The following is a 7,353-nucleotide window of genomic DNA, read 5'->3' as shown; positions in this document are numbered from 1 at the left end:
CTGTTACGGCAACCCGACCGGCGTTTGTTTACATAGGTGTGATCCTCAGCAGCCAGGCCGCAACCTGACGACCTGCCCACGCAGCGCCGCTACCAGGCCGCAACCTGACGAGAACCGATCATCCACCCACGCTCCTACGGGCCGAGCCGTGAAGGCCAGACGATGACTCACTTCCTTCTCCGCACAGTTTTTGTTGAGCATCAAACGTCGTGTCTGTCAGCTTCAGCCTGCCATCAGCTGTTCCTGTGACATCAGCTGTCTCCCTCTCTTTGTCTTTCACTCCGTCTGTCTCCTCTTCAGTAAGGCATCAGTTTATTTATAAAGTGCTGCCTGCTCCCCGCATCCAACACAGCCATCACATGACCAAATGATGTGTTTCCTGCTTAAATACAGTGTTTGACCAGCCATTATCTGTCACCGCTCACCTTCAGTGGGCGAGCGGCGGCGGTAAACCCCGGGCAGCTCATCACAGGGCTGCCAGTAATTATGTGCTTTTATGTAAGTCAGATTGTTCATGTAATGTAGTATTTTTACATTGCTGTAATGGCACTTGTGGTAAAAGATGTGAAGCTGTACAGTCATGACTGCTGCAGTTACGTGACTAAACGCTTGTTGCTGATGGAAAATGATGATTGAAAATCTGGGATTACGAAAAAACAACTGGAGTGGTTGCCGTGTGGGAAGCTCGTGTTAACGCTTACATGAAATTAGTGGTTTGCAGTTGTTGTGCAGGTGTTTCTGTTGTGACGACGTGTTTTTTTTGATAGCCTTGAGGTGCGTGTGATGACGCTCCCACCTGAACTGTTCGTGAGCTTTGTTTACATAGCAAGCACACCAAGTTTGCACTGATGTGCTTTTCAAACTTTCACTCACAGAAGTTCACGAGAGAAATCAACACGTGGCGCCTCGGAGCGTGTTTTTACAGTGTGCTCCCCTGCTGCACTTTGGCGGCGGAGGTGACTGTTTTTGCTCCGAGCGGTCGGCAGGAGCGGATCTGAGCACTGAACCGAAGCTAAGCAGAGTAATTGTCTCTTTCCTCCTTAACAGGATTAGAGCCCAGCGGTGTGGCAGGTTCAGCCCTCCAGTCAACCGTACGGCTGGAAGCCGCCACAGGCTGTCAGCTGGACGACCGCTAACGTTAGCCGGGGTCACTGAGCTGCTGGTCTGGAGGTCTACGTGAGAGGGAAACAAAGAGGTCTGCAGGCTGTATAGTGTCAGAGGTTTCACTGTGCTGGGGAGGAGGAACAGTCTGACACACAGTTATGGCACCGCGACAGGTAAATATGGTTGTGAAATCAAAAGATTACCAAACATTTCTGAATGAAACACTGTTGGTTGAGCTGGCTCTTTTGTTGTCCAACATGTCCTCAGGGTTTTGCATCATTGTGGTGCTGTTGCTGTAAAGTGATTGAGCTCTGAAGAATTCATCCTGCTTCAATCCGCTAACTCAGACTCTGAAGAGATCTGGACAAGGTAACGACGAAAGCAGCGGCTGCTGAGGTGCGTGGATTTGGTTCACTTGTGGCACTGGTCTACATGTCCCACATAGTGTCACCTCCCAAATCCTGAATCACTGCGATTCAGGGTCACGTCTGGTGCACGCAGCTCTGCTCCCTGCTGATTGGCTGCTGGTCAGTCATCCACAGGGAGCTGCTGGACACACAGACGGACGGACCGGCAGCACGCAGGGTTCGGCATGCTGCCTGTACTTCAGACTTTGCTCTGCTGGTGTGTGAATGCTACCAACAACAATGATGGGTACTACACACTGCTGTGCTTTTGTTTTCCACGAGCGGCTCTCTGTCTTCCCGCTCTCTCCACCCTCCTGTTCGGAGCTGGTGGCTCAGAGCCGACTGAACGCCGAGCTCAGCCTCACGAGGATGCAGCAGAGCAGACAGAAGCAGTGGAGAGGTGGAGTGAAGGTGGTGCGAAAGCTCGTTTAGCCTCAAGTTATCACCAAAGCCCCCGTCAGCCTCCAGGTTTCTTGCGGACGTCCACATGTGGCCCAGAAGCTGCCGTGTGTGGTGTGGTGCGCTCATGTGTGAACACGCCTGCCAATGAAGACACGCAATGCAGAATAAACAGAAGCACCTTCGCTGTCACGCCCACGTCAGGACCTCCGGGCGGAGCGCTGTGGTCAGACACCTTTCTGCTCTGCAGTCATTATGTTCAAACAGACTGAAGACAGCAATAATTACCAGATCACGAACTCACAAAAGGCTTCACTGACAATTAGAACAATTAGATAAAGCCACCCTGAGCTGCTAAAACCCCGTCCTACCCAACAGGGTTCCTGTGTGGGCTCCCTGTGGACATGGGAGAGGACATCAGCACTAGGTGGTCCATGTGTTGGTCCTTCTCTGCTGTGTGTCTGATCCATCGGTCGCGGTGACCTGTTAGACCTGAAGATTAATGTGAGCAGGAAGATTTGAGGAGGGAAACCAAAGTGCCCGAGGGGGCGTCCCTCTTCGTGAGCTCCAGTTTGAGGTTCAGAAGTGCCCGAGGGGGCGTCCCTCTTCGTGAGCTCCAGTTTGAGGTTCAGCTCTTGAAGTGAGGACATGATGACATTTCTGAACACTGAGGACATCTGTGTTAATACTGTGTAAATACTAAAAGACTTTCTGGGAAATGACGAGACTCGTGTGGAAAGTGACGACAATTTTGAGACATTAAAAGATGAAAAGCTCCTCCTTCCTCTCCTCTGTGGTTCTTCTTACCTCTGAGTAACCCCTAAACTACACACACACACGCTCTCCTGACACACATCTTTACACGCTAATGACACTAATTACAAGCAATTACTCTGCATATCTTATGCTGCTGCCCTGCGGCCGTGTTGATTCACAGGCAGGTACGCTGACCTGAAGGCCTCACACTCAGGCTGTCAGTGTTGGCTTAGACTCCAACACTGTTTTGTATATTGTAGTTCATGAATGTCACTACAGCTCTGATGTGCTTTTTGGATCATTTTCTAACGTGTGACGTAAGATTTAACTTCCAGGCAGCTTTTGGTCTCGGCTGAGTTTTCCAAAAATCATCTTGCAGCAAAACTTTTTGCTGATGCATTCAAGGAATTTCTGACATCTGATATTCATGAAGTATAAATATGCAACAAAATTTTCAGCATCACCAACGCACATATCCAAAATATTTCTGAAAACGTTTGTTAGTTAATTCTGATGGAAATATGATAAAACACATTGGTGATATAAAATGAGAAATTTCATTCAGACAACTGAATTTGTTATATATTTTGCTTAGTTGTGTACTTAACGTCATCCCACATGTTTCCAACAACATTCAGATTTTATTCAAGCTCACTCGCCGTTTCAGCTCCCATGATCCTTCACTGCGTCATCAAACCACGCAGCAGCAGGAATTACACACCGTGTGTCTAAATATTTAAGTGCTGAAGTCTTTTTGTATTTGTGGAAAGTGAGAATATATGAGATACTCGGGAAATTTTTCATAAACATTTTGGAATTTTAAAAAATTATGATACAGCTTTAAAAACTAATGTCATATATGTGCATAAAATTCTAAGCAAAATATGTTAAAGTTCATGCAAACCTCATTTTTAAAACACTGACAACATCTGGTTGTGCCTTTTTACAGTCAGCTTCTCTCATTTTAAATCAGCATCTGAGTGACGTGATGAGCTCACTGAGAGTGTGTGTGGTTTCAGTGGCAGCCATTTAAACTCTTAGCTTACCTGTCCTGACGAGCTCAGATCCACTTCAGTCCAGTATGCAAATCCCACCGGCGTCCCGCTGCTACTGTACACGTTTGAGTCATCACAGAGACTGAGTGTGGAGGAGCTGAAGCTCAAACTTCGACACTTTCAACTAATCACATTTCCTCCACTCACCGAGAACGACGCCGCTTTGGGTGAAAGCTGCTCCCGTCACAGAAACCCTCATTCATGTACATGAAGTGTTTTAGCATTCGTTTCACTGCAGTAGTAGAGTTTCACATGAGGGGAAGAAATCCAGAGCAGGGCGTCCTGAGTTACCGTGGAAAAAGATGAGTTAAATATTTGAGGAGCGCTTGCTGAGAGTCCTCCTCTCTAATGAGTGTGTTATCAGTGTGTATTTGTGTGTTATCAGCAGCAGGGCAGTTAGCGAGCTGATAGCGCAGATGATCGCCTGCTGACTGTGTTTACTCTGCAGATAAGAGCAGATCAGTTATCTGCAGGCTCACAAAGCTAAGCTGTTCAAATGTCGCTGCTCTGCTGGCATCTGAAATCACGCAGACTGTTGGTAAGTGCTTCAAAATGCAAAAGCTTTCAGCCGCCATGCCATGTGTTCACCAGTTTGGGATACAGCAGGTCCACAGGAAACGCCACCTTAGTGTCCCTCACGTTTGCCCCAAGCTGTCAACAAACAGCGAGCACCACCAGCTGGTAGAGTCCTGTGTCCACTTTCTGCCAGGTGGTCAAAATGTCTCTTTCTGTTTGGAATTTTTGGTGCATGGAAGTTTTGTATTTTAAAACGTTCCCACAATTTTTTGGTGGGCAAATCTCAGCGCACTGAATCGACGCCATCTTTGGCTCCGGTGTCCAGTTCTTCCTATGGGGAAGAAGGGATGTGGGAAGGAGGAGGAGATGGTGTCTGAATCGGGCCTGCTGTGCTGCAGCGTTCACACAACAAGCCTCTCAGTTAGCAGCAGGTGATAGCAGGCTAACTGATTAGCAGGGCGTCGGGGGAGTGTGTTCGCTTTCTGTCTGTCCTGATAAAACTGAATGAGACGAGGACATGAGTCTCAGCAGAGGAAGATCCAGGAGCTGCAGCACCAGTAATGAATTGATTAAAAATGAAATGAACAGTTAAATAAACTCTGAAACGCAGAAAATCATCTCATTCATCAAATTTAAAATTTCCAGGACAACATCTGAGGGATTTTTAGGAAACAAGAAGAAAAGAAATTCTCACTTTCATCCTCTAACCAGCTCTGTTCCGCTTGAGATTTACAGACCAAAAACGAGATGTTTGTCTGCTTCAGATATGGACATCATGTGTTTCCTATGATTTATTATGTAAACTGATGCTGAATTTTGCTCGGTTACAGACAAGAGTAAAACTCACACGGCTCCTGAAGCGCCTTTGTTTGCTTCACGGACGTCCTCGGTCTGTCTGGTATTTGGCTGATGACACTGGGTGAAATCTGGAGCTCGATATCTGTGGTGTCTCCATACTTTTGTCTCACTCATCACGTAGCAAATGAGAAAGAATAAAACTGTTATGCTCTTGTCTAGATATTTCAGTTCTTTCCTCAGTATTTGTGGTTAAACAAAAGGTGAAGCAGGTTCCAGCGCCGTCAGCGCAGACCTGAAGGTGATTTAAAGCGTATTTTTGTGTTTCAGTCACAACAAAAGAAAGAATGTGAAGGATTCCTGCACAGAGGCAGCACATCTCCCCTCTGCGCTGCAGATTTGTTCTTACCTGTTTGCCGTTGCAGAGGACACATACCTGCTCTGTGAGGTGTGTTTTGCAAACAGCGATATTGCAGGATGCTACACACAGAGGTGTCTCACACACACACACACACACACACACACACACACTCCTGCACAGGACATCGCAGCTCTGACATACTTTCATACAATTATCTTAAACAAACACTTAAGCACAGCAGAGGTGTCCCATGTGCTCACCTCCACACACAAACGCACACGTTCACACATGTTTTTCTGGGTCCTCGTTTGATTTGCTCACAAAAATCTCTTTTGAGGAGATGATAGAAAGGCTACGCTCGTCCGCGTCACCTTCAGTGACTCCTGTACAGCTGAAGAGTGACTTTAGACTTTGGTCTGAGTTTCACCTTTCAGGCTGCGCACAAGCTGTCAGATTCACCTGATTAGGACACCTTTGGAGACATATGGAGACACGTGTTCATGGAAGTTTGCTGTCAGTGCTTTTGCCTAAAGTCTTTCTAACATGTGGCTAACTGCTGGAGTCCAGCGGGCACGACTTCAACCCATCGGGTGGCTGACTGAAGTCCTCATGTCTGTGAATAAAAATAATTAAAGCAACTTCTGATCAACTCAAATTAACTTCAGCTTTAAGTTACCACCTTTCAGTTAGTGTAAGAAAGATGGTGGTTTGGGTTTCACACAGGAAGGCAGCCCCCCCCCCCCCCCCCCCGGGCCAAAACTGACCCACCCATCGTCCCTGTGGACTCGGCTGCTCTTTTGGCATCCCGAGGCTTTCTGACAGAAGGCAAAGTTCCCTTTACGCAGCCTGTCGGCGTGATTCATTGATTCATTCATTCAGATGCACAGATTCAGCACATGAAGGCACAAAAAGCCTGTTTGGATCCCAGCGAGGTCACAACCCCTCCTGTTTTTCCCTGTTCGATGTGCGCTTGTCTGTCATCACGCAGAAACGAAACGATGGAATTATCCCCTTGTTTGATTTTGGATTTGAGCTTCACCTTCATCCGCCCTCACCTTCAGCACTTGGTTTTCTCTCCTCCTCTTTCTTTTCCAGGAGTCTTCCTTTCTTTTCCACTCAGTCTGTGTTGATTTTGGACCGCAGGTTTAATTCTCTCCATGCTAATCTGGAAGCTTTTATCACTGTGAAAACACGGACGCCGACACCTGGGATTGTTTCCTAATGAGCTATTGTTAGGTGTGTTGGTGTGTTCCACCCTTCAGGGCTCAGCTTTGGAGATGTGCTTATTAAGGCTCTGTGTTACAGTTTGTTTTGTGACACATTCTGCCCATGTGTGGTTATGAGATGATGTGCAATAGTTCTGTTTTTGTTTTGGAGCCGACTGAACTTTATTGACTTTGGAGTAAAAGCTGTTAAAGTATTTTGGCGAGCTCATGTTGTAAACACAGACAACATTCGCAGTGCCCATAACCAGTAACCACCTTAAAGACAGACGCAACACGCACGCAAAGTGTCGGGGAAAATAAGAAACTAACAACACTGTTGTGTTATCCTGAATGCTGGTCCTGAACTATCATCATCTGCTTTCCCAGCACCACCTCACCACTGACATCACTGTTTGTCTGTGGGATTACAGCAGAACAAAGGTTAAAGTCTTGGCTCTCCGCCCCTCCACCGATCACCATCTCTCCTCACAGTCGAGGGTCTCAGTCCAGGCTTAAAGGTTCACGCCGTCTTCGTATCCGCGGCTTCCGTGTCTTTTGTACACAACCTTGGGAGGCTTTCTATTCAGCGCTGGGTGTATTATAGCCGTCAGCACTCTTGGCGATATGCAATTAGTGTCGGGGTCAAAGGTCAAGGCGGGATTTAAGCCTGAGACCTACTGGTCAGTCAACAAACCCGGGGACCAAATCCCCCCTGGACCCCAGAGACGGAAACCCTGCTGCTGACAGATCTGAGC

The 7,353-nt window shown here is 47.3% G+C and overlaps 1 long non-coding RNA gene across 1 annotated transcript; it reads left to right on the top strand.

Annotated features, from left to right (window-relative positions):
• The first annotated feature begins 342 nt into the window (after positions 1-342).
• LOC124066120 lies at positions 343-2,589 on the top strand. Its single transcript, XR_006844542.1, has 3 exons — positions 343-498; positions 1,048-1,277; positions 1,372-2,589. It is a non-coding gene; the product is annotated as an uncharacterized LOC124066120 (long non-coding RNA).
• The last annotated feature ends 4,764 nt before the right edge of the window (positions 2,590-7,353 follow it).

The sequence above is a fragment of the Scatophagus argus genome, chromosome 10 (genome assembly GCF_020382885.2).
Source record: "Scatophagus argus isolate fScaArg1 chromosome 10, fScaArg1.pri, whole genome shotgun sequence".
Taxonomy (NCBI): domain Eukaryota; kingdom Metazoa; phylum Chordata; class Actinopteri; family Scatophagidae; genus Scatophagus; species Scatophagus argus.
The sequence above is the reverse complement of the archived record's forward strand: the minus strand, read 5'-3'. Positions and strand labels throughout refer to the sequence as shown.